This window comes from Garra rufa, chromosome 20 (genome assembly GCF_049309525.1).
Source record: "Garra rufa chromosome 20, GarRuf1.0, whole genome shotgun sequence".
In the NCBI taxonomy this organism is placed as follows: Eukaryota; Metazoa; Chordata; class Actinopteri; order Cypriniformes; family Cyprinidae; genus Garra; species Garra rufa.
In genome coordinates this window covers 42,750,947-42,767,705 of record NC_133380.1, presented here as the reverse complement: position 1 = coordinate 42,767,705, position 16,759 = coordinate 42,750,947, and positions in this window count along the sequence as shown.

Here is a 16,759-nt window from a genome sequence, read left to right as displayed (position 1 = left end):
CACTCTGTTGAAATTTTATAGGTGGCGCTATCGAGCCATTTTGCCACACCCACTTTTGAAAACCATATCAGATGTAAATTTTCGCCAGGTCTGATGCGTGTGCAAAGTTTCGTGAGTTTTCGGGCATGTTTAGGCCCTCAAAAAGACTTTTCATTTCGGAGAAGAAGAAGAAGAATAATAATAAACGGAGCAATTCCAATAGGGTCCTCGCACTGTAGTGCTCGGGCCCTAATAATAATAATAATAATAATAATAATAATAATAATAAACGGAGCAGATTCAATAGGGTCCTCACACCATCGGTGCTCGGGCCCTAATAAACGGAGCAGATTCAATAGGGTCCTCACACCATCGGTGCTCGGGCCCTAATAATTAAAGCTGCAAGCAGCGATGGTAGGGCCCTCGCACTCGGGCTCACCGCCGATCGGTGGCGAATGGTGGGCACTATGCTATTAACACAGAAAATGTAGGAGGAATATGTCAAAGTCATTGATATGTGCCAATCTTCCTTCTGCCAGCTGGTGGCGCTATGCCTATAACTGAATATTGGCATGCAGATGTGTTCAGGCCAGTGCTTTTATCAAACATATGAAGTTTGGTGAAGCTTGAACATGGCATGCTTGAGTGTAAGTCATGACATATCCTGCTGCCAACAGGTGGCGCTATTACAAAATATTGGCTTTTAGATGTCTTCAGGCCAGGACTATTGGCAAACATGTCAAGTTTGGTGCAAATTGTACATTGCATGCTTAAGTTAGTGTAAAACAAGTAATTTGCTGTTGCCAGCTGGTGGCGCTATGACTATAACTAAATATTGGCATGTAAATGTATTCAGGCCAAGACTCTTATCAAACATATTAAGTTTGGGGCTGATTGGACATTGCATGCCTGAGTTACAGTAACTTCCTGTTTCATTGCATTAAGAGTATGCTTTAGCACTTAGCTAAATGTTGCTAACATGTTTCTAGCATGTTGTTACCCTATTTAACACTTGTTGATATTTTTAAAATGTTGCTGGGCATCCACAACAGTATTAAACATGTGACTTCCTGTTGCCAGCAGGTGGCACTATGACTATAACTGAATATGGGCATGGGCTTGTGTTCAGACCAGGACTCTTATCAAACATATTAAGCTTGGGTCAGATTGGACATTGTATGCATGAGTTACACTTATTTTTCTTTGTAATAATATCATGCTTTAGCTCTCAGCTAAGTGTTGCTAGCATTTTTTAACATGATTCCAGCATGATGCTAGCCTATTTAAAACTTGCTGACGCTTTTTTTTATGTTGCTAGGAGTCCGTAACACCATTAAAAGTCACTTCCTGTTGTCAGCAGGTGGCGCTGTGACTATAACTGAATATGGGCATGTATATATCTTCAGGCCAGGACTCTTATCAAACGTGAAGTTTGGGGCTGATTGGACATTGCATGTCTGAGTTACAGTAACTTCCTGTTTTATGTCTTTAACAACATGCTTTAGCACTAAGTAAGTGTTGCTAGCATGTTTGAGTACGTTTTAAACTAGTTTAGCACTCAATGGCTTTTTTAGTGTGTTGCTAATAGTGTGTCACAGTGTTAAACATGTCACTTCCTGTTGACAGTAGGTGGCGCTATAACTATAACTGAATATTGGCATGTAGATATCTTCAGGCCAGGACTGTTATCAAACATGTGAAGTTTGGGGCTGATTGGACATTGCATGCCTGAGTTACAGTAACTTCCTGTTTCATTGCATTAAGAGTATGCTTTAGCACTTAGCTAAATGTTGCTAACATGTTATAGCATGTTTCTAGCATGTTGCTACCCTGTTTAACAGTTGTTGAATTTTTTTAAAATGTTGCTAGGCATCCACAACAGTATTAAACATGTGGCTTCCTGTTACCAGCAGGTGGCGCTATGACTATAACTGAATACGGGCATGGGCGTGTGTTTAGGCCAGGATTCTTATCAAACATGTTAAGTTTGGGGCTGATTGGACATTGTATGCCTGAGTTAGAGTAACTTCCTGTTTCATTGTATTATTAGCATGCTTTAGCATATTAGCTAAGTGTTGCTAGCATGCTTTATTATTTTTGTAGCATGTTGAATATTAAGTTTGGGTCAGATTCAACATTATATACATGAGTTACAGCAATTTCCTTTTGTATTTGTATTAATAGCATGCTTTAGCTCTTAGCTAAGTGTTGCTAGCATGTTTTAGCATGTTTGTAGCATGTTGCTAGCCTATTTAAGACTTGTTAACGCTTTTCAATATGTTTCTAGGAGTCCATAACAGTGTTAAACATGTCATTTCCTGTTGTCAGCAGGTGGCGCTATGACTATAACTGAATATGGGCACTGACGTGTGTTCAGGACCAGACTGTCATCAAACATGTGAAGTTTGAGGCAGATCGGACATCGTATGCCTGAGTTATAGCAACTTCCTTTTTCATGGCGAAACATCAAAGTTTGTCCGACCGCCACGGACACGCCCTTCGACGAAAACTCTAAAGCTTCGCAATTTAACATCGCAAAGGCCTTATGATGACACTCAGCAAATTTGAAGATGATCGGATAAAAACTGTAGGAGGAGTTCGTTAAAGTATGAGGCCTGAAAATGGCAAAAACTGCACAAAAATCGTACAGGAAATTCAATATAACGGACTTCCTGTTGGGTTTCGGATGTTGCACCAGGAGACTTTTTTGTAGGTGCTGGTGTGTTACATATGTGTACCGAGTTTCGTACATGTACGTGAAACGCAGCTCGAGGCGCACTCCGTTGAAATTTTATAGGTGGCGCTATCGAGCCATTTTGCCACACCCACTTCTGAAAACCATATCAGATGTAAATTTTCGCCAGGTCTGATGCGTGTGCAAAGTTTGGTGAGTTTTCGGGCATGTTTAGGCCCTCAAAAAGACTTTTCATTTTGGAGAAGAAGAAGAAGAAGAATAATAAACGGAGCAATTCCAATAGGGTCCTCGCACTGTAGTGCTCGGGCCCTAATTAAAGCTGCAAGCAGCGATGGTAGGGCCCTCGCACTCGGGCTCACCGCCGATCGGTGGCGAATGGTGGGCACTATGCTATTAACACAGTAAATGTAGGAGGAATATGTCAAAGTCATTGATATGTGCCAATCTTCCTGCTGCCAGCTGGTGGCGCTATGCCTATAACTGAATATTGGCATGCAGATGTGTTCAGGCCAGTGCTTTTATGAAACATGAAGTCTGGTGAAGCTTGAACATGGCATGCTTGAGTGTAAGTCATGACATATCCTGCTGCCAACAGGTGGCGCTATTACGAAATATTGGCTTTTAGATGTCTTCAGGCCAGGACTATTGGCAAACATATCAAGTTTGGTGCAAATTGTACATTGCATGTTTAAGTTAGTGTAAAACAAGTAATTTGCTGTTGCCAGCTGGTGGCGCTATGACTATAACTAAATACTGGCATGTAAATGTATTCAGGCCAGGACTCTTATCAAACATATTAAGTTTGGGGCTGATTGGACATTGCATGCCTGAGTTACAGTAACTTCCTGTTTCATTGCATTAAGAGTATGCTTTAGCACTTAGCTAAATGTTGCTAACATGTTTCTAGCATGTTGCTACCCTATTTAACACTTGTTGATATTTTTAAGATGTTGCTTGGCATCCACAACAGTATTAAACATGTGACTTCCTGTTGCCAGTAGGTGGCGCTATGACTATAACTGAATATGGGCATGGGCTTGTGTTCAGACCAGGACTCTTATCAAACATATTAAGCTTGGGTCAGATTGGACATTGTATGCATGAGTTACACTTATTTTTCTTTGTATTAATATCATGCTTTAGCTCTTAGCTAAGTGTTGCTAGCATGTTTTAACATGATTCTAGCATGATGCTAGCCTATTTAAAAATTGCTAACGCTTTTTAATATGTTGCTAGGAGTCCGTAACACCATTAAAGTCACTTCCTGTTGTCAGCAGGTGGCGCTGTGACTATAACTGAATATGGGCATGTATATATCTTCAGGCCAGGAGTCTTATCAAACATGTGAAGTTTGGGGCTGATTGGACATTGCATGCCTGAGTTACAGTAACTTCCTGTTTTATATCTTTAACAACATGCTTTAGCACTAAGTAAGTGTTGCTAGCATGTTTGAGTACGTTTTAAACTAGTTTAGCACTCAATGGCTTTTTAGTGTGTTGCTAATAGTGTGTCACAGTGTTAAACATGTCACTTCCTGTTGACAGTAGGTGGCGCTATGACTATAACTGAATATTGACATGTAGATATCTTCAGGTCAGGACTGTTATCAAACATGTGAAGTTTGGGGCTGATTGGACATTGCATGCCTGAGTTACAGTAACTTCCTGTTTCATTGCATTAAGAGTATGCTTTAGCACTTAGCTAAATGTTGCTAACATGTTATAGCATGTTTCTAGCATGTTGCTACCCTGTTTAACACTTGTTGATATTTTTAAAATTTTGGTAGGCATCCACAAGAGTATTGAACATGTGGCTTCCTGTTACCAGCTGGTGGCGCTATGACTATAACTGAATACGGGCATGGGCGTGTGTTCAGGCCAGGCCTCTTATCAAACATGTGAAGTTTGGGGCTGATTGGACATTGTATGCCTGAGTTAGAGTAACTTCCTGTTTCATTGTATTATTAGCATGCTTTAGCATATTAGCTAAGTGTTGCTAGCATGCTTTACTATGTTTGTAGCATGTTGAATATTAAGTTTGGGTCAGATTTGACATTATATGCATGAGTTACAGCAATTTCCTTTTGTATTTGTATTATTAGCATGCTTTAGCATATTAGCTAAGTGTTGCTAGCATGTTTTAGCATGTTTCTAGCATGTTGCTAGCCTATTTAAGACTTGTTAAGGCTTTTCAATATGTTGCTAAGAGTCCGTAACAGTGTTAAACATGTCACTTCCTGTTGTCAGCAGGTGGCGCTATGACTATAACTGAATATGGGCACTGACGTGTGTTCAGGACCGGACTGTTATCAAACATGTGAAGTTTGAGGCAGATCGGACATTGTATGCCTGAGTTATAGCAACTTCCTTTTTCATGGCGAAACATCAAAGTTTGTCCGGCCGCCACGGACACGCCCTTTGACGAAAACTCTAAAGCTTCGCAATTTAACATCGCAAAGGCCTTATGAAGACACTCAGCAAATTTGAAGATGATCGGATAAAAACTGTAGGAGGAGTTCGTTAAAGTACGAGGCATGAAAATGGCAAAAACTGCACAAAAATCGTACAGGAAATTCAATATAACAGACTTCCTGTTGGGTTTCGGATGTTGCACCAGGAGACTTTTTTGTAGGTATTGGTGTGTTACATGTGTGTACCGAGTTTCGTACATGTACGTGAAACGTAGCTCGAGGCGCACTCCGTTGAAATTTTATAGGTGGCGCTATCGAGCCATTTTGGCACACCCACTTCTGAAAACCATATCAGATGTAAATTTTCGCCAGGTCTGATGCGTGTGCAAAGTTTCGTGAGTTTTCGGGCATGTTTAGGCCCTCAAAAAGACTTTTCATTTTGGAGAAGAAGAAGAAGAATAATTAAAGCTGCAAGCAGCGATGAACGGGCCCTCGCACACGGGCTCACCGCCGACCGGTGGCTTCAGGAACACAGCTAATGGTGGGCAGTATGCTTTTAATAGAGTAAAAATAGGAGAAATATGTCAAAGTCACTTAAAAGTGCCAAATTTCCTGCTGCCAGCTGGTGGCGCTATGCCTATAACTGATTATTGGCATGTAGATGTGTTCAGGCCAGCACTTTTATCAAACATATGAAGTTTGGTGCAGATTGGCCTTGGTATGTTTGAGTTAGTGAAAGATATGATATATCCTGCTGCCAACAGGTGGCGCTATGATAATATCTGAATATTGTCCTTTAGGTATCTTCAGGCCAGGACTCTTACCAAACCTGTGTAGTTTGAGGCAGATCGGACATTTTATGGCTGAGTTATAACAACTTCTATGTCCATGGCGAAACATCAAACTTTGTCACGCCGCCACAGACACGCCCTTTAACGAAAACTCAAGATCTTCGCAATTTAACATCTCTAAGGCCCCCAGCCAGCAATGACATGTGGGGCCCAGATGAGGGCTTCATGGGCGGCAAATGTGGGCCCCATTATGGGCTTGCACCCGGGATTTACATTGGGGCCAGCCGTGGAAGCCCAGACTTACTAAGTGGGACCTGTAAGGGTACTGCATGGGTCTTAATTGGGCAATTCATGCCAAACCCATTTGGGCCCCACCTGCCCAAAGAGTGGGTTTGCACCCGGGATCCACATGGGGGCCAGCCGTGGATGCCCAGATGGGTTTTAAGTGGGATCTGTAAGGGTCTTATGTGGATCTTAACTGGGCAATACATGTCAGACCCATTTGGGGCCCACCAGTCTGTAGGGGTTTAAAGTGGGCTTGCATCCGGGATCCACATGGGGGCCAGCCGTGGATGCCCAGATGGGTTTTAAGTGGGATCTGTAAGGGTCTTATGTGGGTCTTAACTGGGCAATACATGTCAGACCCATTTGAGGCCCACCAGTTTGTAGGGGTTTAAAGTGGGCTTGCACCCGGAATCCACATGGGGGCCAGCCGTGGATGCCCAGATGGGTTTTAAGTGGGATCTGTAAGGGTCTTATGTGGGTCTTAACCGGGCAATACATGTCAGACCCATTTGGGGCCCACCAGTCTGTAGGGGTTTAAAGTGGGCTTGCACCCAGGATCCACATGGGGGCACGCCGTGGATGCCCAGGTAGGTTTTAAGTGGGATCTGTAAGGGTCTTATGTGGGTCTTAATTGGGCAATTCATGACAGACCCATTTGGTCCCCACCTGCCCAAGAGGGTTTAAAGTGGGTTTGCACCCAGGATCCACATGGGGGCCAGCCAACGCCCAGGAGGTCCAGGCCGCCCCAGACGCCCCCCCGGGATGTGCCGGAATCCGCCCCCTCGCCCTAGCCACACACCCGGACGCCCCAGCAGCACCCCCCCAAATAATTACAATAAAAAACCTTCAATAAAGTGTCAAAGCATGCTCAAGGTGGACAATTAACATTTTTATTTAAAAGACAAAAAACAGTCTGCAATACAAAGTCTGTGCAAATGCCATATAAAATTTACATTTTACATTTCAGCTATTTTTTTTAAGAAATACAGCACAATTAAATTAAAAGAACACGGGACAGTTTCATTAAAACATTTAAATATATGTTTACCTTAAAACTATTAGAAAATATTTCCTGATAATTCACTCACCCCCATGTAATCCAAGATGTTCATATCTTTCTTTCTTTAAGTCAAAAAGAAAGTAAAGTTTTTGAGGAGTAGATTTCAGGATTTTTCTCCATATAGTGGACTTCAGTGGGATTAAGGTCAAGGATAAAGGTTTCAAAATTTCAATACAGCTTTCAAAGGGCTTTACAAGTTCCCAGTGAACCTTATTCCTTGGGTGGGATGATGTAGAGCCCTTTGAAGCTGCATTGACAATTAAATTTGGACCTTCAACCCCTTGGCTCCCATTTAAATATGGAGAAAAATCCTGGAATGTTTTCCTCAAAAACCTTTTTGACAGAAAAAGAGACAGACACAAGCATCTTGAATGACACAGGGGTGAGTAAATTATCAGCAGGAAATATTTGTGTCAGAATTGAACTAGTCCTTTAAAACTGAATAAATACAAAACCAATACATCTACAAAATTGTCAAGATTAACAATTTTATTAGTTTCAGATGTAAATTTAGATTATTGAATTTTTCATTACCAGTTATTCAGAGCTCCGAGGTGAAATTTAACTGAAAATGCATTTCTATTTCATCCACATCATTTTATTTTAATCCACAATATTCTACTGACTCCCATGGACTCCAAATACAGTGGTGTCCAAAATTATTAGAACACTAGTATTTTTACCAGCTAAAAATGATTTTATTTCAGTCATGTCTATCTTTTGCTGTAGTGTTTCAATGGGTAATTTATTTTATATTTCTAAACATTAATTTTGCCATTAAATGTGATAATCCAGTAAGATTTTTGTTTGACAACAGCCAGTGCTCCAAACAGAGATCTGATCTTATCATCATCCATTCTGCACAGAATGGCATGAAGAAACAGAACAAACTGAGACAGATTAAATCTAGAAGAACTGTGGCAACGTCTCCAAGATGCTTCAAGAGACCCACCTGCAAACCTGAAAAACTATCCGCAAGTGCACCAAGTGCAAAAGCTGCTTTAAACACAAGATGATGGTCACACCAAATGTTGATTTAATTTAGTTAAAAGAAGTTAATTGATAAAGAAAACATTTATGACATTTTTATCAACATTCTCATTTTACAGAATTTGTACACAAGTGCTTAAAACTTTTAACAGTACTGCTTTGCTGGTAGGTTTCTTTAAGCATCTTGGAGATGTTGCCACAGTTCTTCTGGATTTAAATGATGAGATTAGACCTCTGTGTGAAGCGCTGTTTGTTTTCATACTTATTGTGTCACTGATTATTATAATTAATGGCAAAATGAACGCTTGGAAATGTAATCTGATATTTCATACTGACACACTATAGCAAATGAAATAAGTTTAAACCATTAGTTAAGGTAGTTTAAATACTAGTGTTCTAATAATTTTGGGCACCACTGTAGCTCTGATAATTAATGTAGTGTGAGAATAAGTGAAACCAAAACATACAACAAAAGGTCCATGACTCTGCACTAGAAGTGACAGACACACAGATAAAGAGCAGTCATCCTCCAAATGGCCAGGAATCAGCTGAATCAGCTGGGGGTAAAAAACAAAACAAAAACAAATTTAAAACAAAAACTGAAGAAAAATACTACGAACTTTCCTTTAAAAATAAATTTATGTTAGTGTGTCTTAATGTAAAATGAATACTTACTTCCTCTGAAGATTAGAAGATTTTCATTCCCAAAACTTCTGGATCATAAGGGGAAATACACACACAAGCAATCAATTAAATTAAAATTAATTTGTTTGACATTATCTACTTACTGACAGACATGGGCTTGCGAAAATGTACTCACCGGCTCCATACCAAATCTGCACAGCTGATCCAAAATCCTGGTTTACATAGTATTCTTCTCCATGGAGTCCAATGATCATGCTTTCAGGTCCTCTCTCTGTCAGATGAGTTCACATAACAGTGTTCTCAGGTTACTCATTTTGAAGTTCTGTCACATTTTATGAGTTTGATCTTAAAACTAGCATGGGTGCACGATATGACCATATTATTTCACAATAGTAATATATCACAGTATAGTTATTTATAATATTGTATTTCATTCAACATACGATCAAAGTAGTTACAAACAATAGGACTAATACAAAGGCAAGTTAAGTACATTTAATGATTTTCTCTTTAGTATTTTGTTGTTTGATTATAATTAAGACCGACTGGTAACGTTAGGCTTAATTATACTGCTGTAACTTTAAGAAGAAAATGCACAGATCCAGTAACTGACACCTAACCTGGTTTGTTAATCTTGAATCAAAACATTAGTGACTGTATTTAGGTCAATTACATCTTAAGTAAACTGTCTGTATTTGACTATTCAAGTGAGCTGCAGATTTCTTTCACTACATATATTCGGCAAGACATAAATATAACGTTAGCGCCTAGCCGCAGCTAACAGTATTAGTTAATACTAACAAAACACAGTAACACACACTGGTAGGATACTAAGATATGTAATCGCGATTAGTATATCACTTCAGTACCTTAATGTAACTAGCGTAACAGTCTATAGAACTTTATATAATAGTAAAAGGTACTTACCTTTTGCAGTTTGCATGATCTTTAGCTGCTGGTAAAAGTCCATATTCGCGTTTGTTTGTTCTCAATCTTCATCCCACAACCAAAACTCGCTCAAAATATGAATTAAACAGTCAGACGTAAAATAATCCACGTGAAAGCCGTTGCTAGAGAAATGACCGAAACAGACTGCAACAGAAGCCGATCAGCATATTCAAATTTAACCGGGAAACGGCTCCCTACCAGTCATTGGCCAGAATATTCAAAGGCAGCGATAATCAAACGCTCATTGGCTGTCGCCAGTGCCGTCATAGATTGCAATTTGCCGTGTTTCACTTTCAGCCGGTAATGCGTGATTTAAATAAGAAAGCGCGTCATTAGCTTTTTCAGCATTTAACAACTTGAATTATGCACTGCTTCCCACACTAAATTATCATCCTACTGTATATTCCACCAGAGAGGACTGCAAACGTATTGTCATTTGGACTACTGTGGTATTGCTTTTTGACAAGACTAATGCAAATAAATTATACACTCACTCTTTATTGGTTAATTTTTTCTTTATAAAAATAAAAAAAAATGTAATGCAATACATTTTTATTGCATGGTTACATGATTTGTGGATTTTAAGACTGATTTTCTATTTTATACATATTCTACTAGTGGTGGGCGGTACACCGGTATCATAGTTATCACCGGTGTGACATTGCGCCACGACATGGATTTTCTAATACCGTCAATACCGTAATAAATCTATTATGTGCCTTGAACGGCTGCATTTACATCAACAATAGCTCATTCTAAATAATAAGGCACTAAAGTTTAATTTGCCTGCGACTGTTTGTCAATTGCATGCGCACATACAGTCAGTGCGTTCACACCAAACGGCAAGCGAGCATGCGCATCGCGTCACTCACTCTAGTTTATCCGCGGGAGGTTTCCCCATCACTCGCGCGAATAACAACACGGCGCGATTGACCATGGCGGAGATAAATACGATCGCTGCTTTGTTCCTGTTGTGCAAGTTCTAAATGCACCGAAAAGCCAAACGCCGAAGTGTCTAGGTTCACAGCAAAGTAATGTATCAGAGACATATCTCATACCTCATTCCTTCTATAAACAAAGTGTAGATAGTATAAGTAAGAGATTGATCGCAGTACATAGAGCGTCGTTGATTATAATAGAGCTTTGTGATATCGCAAACTAAGATGAGGAACAGCTTTTAATATTTTTATGGGAGTTTGTAAATGAGATATTAATTTAATACAGCCGTTTAATAAACACGACGTTATTATTAAGTGACTTACATTGTCTGAGAATAACACTATGCCCGATTCTGGTCTGTTTCGTCGTCAAAATTTATTCTGGAACAAGACACACTGCTGTGTTTAAATGAAGATGCGCAGTTCTCCAATCAAACACAGTAGTGTTTCCTTTACAAGTGAACATGCCTTTTAAACTAATCTAGTGAAATGATTCAATTTCCCATTCATAATGAGAGTCACTTGAATGAACCATGTGTTCTAGCGAATCAAATGAACAATACGATTCAGTAATTAATTTCAGTGTCTTGCTGCCACCTGCTGGCAGATCCTTTCACTTATTGAAATCTTAAATACTTGTGTATTCCAAATTTTATTTTAAAAACACTAATCTCAACATGAATTTATAGATTTAATTGCACTCATGGCACCTCTGAGCCTCATTTTCATGGACGACACTATAAAAATGAAGACAGAAATCTTGCTGATCATTATTACTTGCTGAACTACTAGCACTACCTCATAGGGGTTTCAGTTCAATGAAGCAAATTGACTTGACTGGAGAAGCCACATCTCAGTGGCTCTTATTCATCAGCATTGAAGGGCCTGAGTTGGACCGTTTCAATGGCCAGAAGAAGGTAGTTGAAAGGTGGCACTCTCAGACAGCAATGGCTCTGAGAGTATCGCTCTAGAACAGAGACAATATTTGTGATCTTCTGATCAAGACCAGGAACATAATACCGTGATATTATACCGGCACCGTTCAAAAGATGAAAAATACCGTGATATTAATTTTAGGTCATATCGCCCACCCCTATATTCTACTTTTTTAGAATTACAGAGTTTTAATGTAAAATACACCTAAATAAAAACTAATAAGATTTACTTTCAAATTACACCGTGTTCCAAATTATTATGCAAATGATATCTTTCTCCGATTTTCATAATTAGTAAATGCAAATGACAGTCAGTATAATTTTTTAAGTTATCAACCATAGGGTATAATTTGAATTTTATTGAACAAACCTCCTAATGATAACAGTATTTATTTCAAAAATAAAAAACTGAAAATGCACTGTTCCAAATTATTGTTCACAACAGAGTTAAAACATTTTATAGGTTGTAAAGAACTGAAAATTGGCATTTTCTGAATTTGCAGCATTAGGTGGTCATATTTACTGAAATCAAAAGCTATTTCAATCAAAAACATCCTAACAGGGCAAGTTACATCTTAACATAGGACCCCTTCTTTGATATCACTATCACAATTCTTGCATCCATTGAACTTGTGAGTTTTTGGAGAGTTTCTGATGGAATATGTTTGCAGGATGTCAGAATAGCCTCCCAGAGCTGCTGTTTTGATGTGAACTGCTTCCCAACCTAATAGATCTTTTGCTTGAGGATGCTCCAAAGGTTCTCAATCTGGTTGAGGTCAGGGGAGGATGGTGGCCACACAATGAGTTTCTCATTTTCATACTTTGCCGAGGTCATTTTCACACCTTCAGGGACCCTAAAGGAACCTACCAGCTCTCTCCCTATGATTCCGGCCCAAAACGCCACCTCCTTGTTAACGTCGCAGCCTTGTTGGGACATGTTCCATCCACTATTCCATCCATCTGGACCATCCAAAGATGCACGACACTCACCAGTAAACAAGACTGTTTGAAAATTAGTCTTCATGTATGTCTGGGCCCACTGCAACCATTTCTGCTTGTGAGCATTATTAGGAGTGGCCGAATAGTAGGTTTATGCTCAACTGCAAGCCTCTGAAGGATCCTACACCTTGATGTTCGCGGGACTCCAGAGGCACCAGCAGCTTCAAATACCTGTTTTCTACTTTGTAATGGCATTTTAGCAGCTGCTCTCTTAATCTGATGAATTTGTCTGGCAGAAACCGTCCTCATTCTGCCTTTTCCTGAACAAACCAGTCTGTGCTCTGAATCAGCCACAAATCTGCACAGTATATCTAATGTTTTCATACCTTGTCCAAGGCATTGTACTATTTGACACTTTCGGCAGCAGAGAGATCTTTTTTCTTTCCCATATTGCTTGAAACCTGTGGCCTGCTTAATAATGTGGAACATCCTTTCATAAGTAATTTTCCTTTAATTGGGCTCATTTGGCAAACTATTTATCACAGGTGTCTGAGATTCATTTCAGTGATCCAAAGAGCCATGAGACACAATACCATCCATGAGTTTAATTGAAAAACAATTTTTTTTTTATGTTTATGACACTTACATCCAATTTGCATAATAATTTGGAACACGGTGTACAAAAAGAACATTAAATTGTTAGTATAGACATAAACCTTAATGAGCTACATTATTTAATTACAGATTGTTTTTGTAATTTTATGTCAATGTGTAAGTAATTTAAGAAAACAGAAAAAATACTGCAAAAAAAAAAAAAAAGAATTCCTGTAATTTGTCAATAATGGAATAATACTTAAAAGAATAGTTAAGTTGTTAATTTACAGATATTGTTTGTAATTTTACAAAGTTTTTAACAATTTAAAATAACACAAAAAATACTGTAAAAGTAATTTTCCTGTATAAAAAAGAAAAAAAAATGTAATTTGCCTTTAATGATATAGGACCTAAAATAACAGTCAAGTTGTTAGTTTACAGATATTGTTAGTAATTAGTGGTGGGCATAGATTTTTTTTTAATCTAGATTAATCTCACTGTAATTTTGAAATTAATCTAGATTAATCTAGATTAAAATGGCTAATTTGAATTCTGCTGAAGGCTATCCGAATATGTGTGCTACCCAAATAATGACTAAAAGGTAGTCTTTGAGAATGGGTTTCTCAAGCCAGGTGGCACATTAGACCAGGCACTCATCTCCTGTTTCCAAAATGCACCACAAACTGCTTGACAATTGCATTTACAACATAATTAATACAAACTTGTGTAAACAAGTACTTCTGCGCAAAAGGCTGCATGACGTGCGCGTTCCCCTTAAATACACAGACGCGTGCGGGCATGGATATCTGTGTGCATAGTCTTCGATTAAACTGCGTTGGTTTTAGAAGCGTCAATTCAGTTGTTGCATATAGTTTAATGTCTTTATTTCGGGATTATCAAAGTAAATTATAACTCAAATTTGAGATTTTACTGGGGCACGTGCAGGGTCTAGCAACGCACCTGCCCTGAAGCAAACCCGGCGGCTTCATAGGTGCATCCATGTTTGCACGTCTCGTTTGATGTGGTCATTTCACACTCACAGTAGGCATACACACAGGTTGAAGACTCGTTCTCACCTCCTACAGTGGCTATAGGTATACGTCATCCGCACTAAAATATCAAGGTGAAAGTCATCATATCTTGCGTAGTTTAGACCCAGTTCCCAACCCAACTTTGAGAATAGATTAACGGCGATATTCTTTTTATCGCCTGATAAGAGTCTCACGTTAACGCAGCACGTTAACGCCAATAACGGCCCACCACTATTAGTAATATTACTAAGTTATGAATGTAATTTGAAATCACAGAAAACTACTGTAAAAAAGTTAGTTATTTTCTGTAAAATTAGTAAATTAGTAAATTAGTAAAACTGCAGTTCAAACCAAACTTAGCTTATAAATATGCCATTCAAGACGCATATATGTGTTCCCAGATCAAACCTATGCCCACTTGGCCCATAAATATGCCATTCAAGACCCATATATGCGTTCCCAGATCAAACCCATGCCCACTTGGCCCATAAATATGTAATGCAGGACCCATATATGTATTCCCAGTTCAAACCCATGTCCACTTGGCCCATAAATATGTCATGCAAGACCCATATATATATTCCCATATCAAACCCATGTCCACTTGGCCCATAAATATGTCATGCAGGACCCATATATGTATTCCCATATCAAACCCATGCCCACTTGGCCCATAAATATGCCATTCAAGACCCATATATGCATTCCCAGATCAAACCCATGCCCACTTGGCCCATATATATGTCATGCAGGACCCATATATGTATTCCCAGATCAAACCCATGCCCACTTGGCCCATAAATATGTCATGCAGGACCCATATTTGTGTTCCCAGTTCAAACCCATGCCCACTTGGCCTATAAAAATTCTATGCAGGACCCATATGTGCATTCCCAGTTCAAACCCATGCCCACTTGGCCCATAAATATGCCATGTAGGACCCATATATGCATTCCCAGTTCAAACCCATGCCCACTTGGCCCATAAATATGTCATGCAGGACCCATATATGCGTTCCCAGATCAAACCCATGCCCACTTGGCCCATAAATATGCCATTCAAGACCCATATATGCATTCCCAGATCAAACCCATACCCACTTGGCCCATAAATATGTCATGCAGGACCCATATATGTATTCCCAGATCAAACCCATGCCCACTTGGCCCATAAATATGTCATGCAGGACCCATATTTGTGTTCCCAGTTCAAACCCATGCCCACTTGGCCCATAAATATGTCATGCAGGACCCATATATGCATTCCCAGTTCAAACCCATGCCCACTTGGCCTATAAAAATTCTATGCAGGACCCATATGTGCATTCCCAGTTCAAACCCATGCCCACTTGGCCCATAAATATGCCATTCAAGACCCATATATGCGTTCCCAGATCAAACCCATGCCCACTTGGCCCATAAATATGTCATGCAGGACCCATATATGTATTCCCAGATCAAACCCATGCCCACTTGGCCCATAAATATGTCATGCAGGACCCATATTTGTGTTCCCAGTTCAAACCCATGCCCACTTGGCCTATAAAAATTCTATGCAGGACCCATATGTGCATTCCCAGTTCAAACCCATGCCCACTTGACCCATAAATATGTCATGCAGGACCCATATATGTATTCCCAGATCAAACCCATGCCCACTTGGCCCATAAATATGTCATGCAGGACCCATATTTGTGTTCCCAGTTCAAACCCATGCCCACTTGGCCTATAAAAATTCTATGCAGGACCCATATGTGCATTCCCAGTTCAAACCCATGCCCACTTGACCCATAAATATGTCATGCAGGACCCATATATGTATTCCCAGATCAAACCCATGCCCACTTGGCCCATAAATATGTCATGCAGGACCCATATTTGTGTTCCCAGTTCAAACCCATGCCCACTTGGCCTATAAAAATTCTATGCAGGACCCATATGTGCATTTCCAGTTCAAACCCATGCCCACTTGGCCCATAAATATGTCATGCAGGACCCATATATGTATTCCCAGATCAAACCCATGCCCACTTGGCCCATAAATATGTCATGCAGGACCCATATTTGTGTTCCCAGTTCAAACCCATGCCCACTTGGCCTATAAAAATTCTATGCAGGACCCATATGTGCATTTCCAGTTCAAACCCATGCCCACTTGGCCCATAAATATGCCATGCAGGACCCATATATGCATTCCCAGTTCAAACCCATGCCCACTTGGCCCATAAATATGTCATGCAAGACCCATATATGTGTTCCCAGATCAAACCCATGCCCACTTGGCCCATGCCTGTCCCTTATGTGACCTATGTAATCAGCTCATATGGGCTTCCTATGTGGGACTCATACTACAAAACCTACATGGGACCCGCTGATTTCACCCAGCCAAAGCCCATGCCCACACAGTTCCCATGGAACCCGTAGTTAACCCAGCTGGGCCCCACAAGTCATTGCTGGCTGGGCCTCTAGATCAGAATGACCAAATATAATGTTGATATCATTAAATCTCTAGGAGGAGTT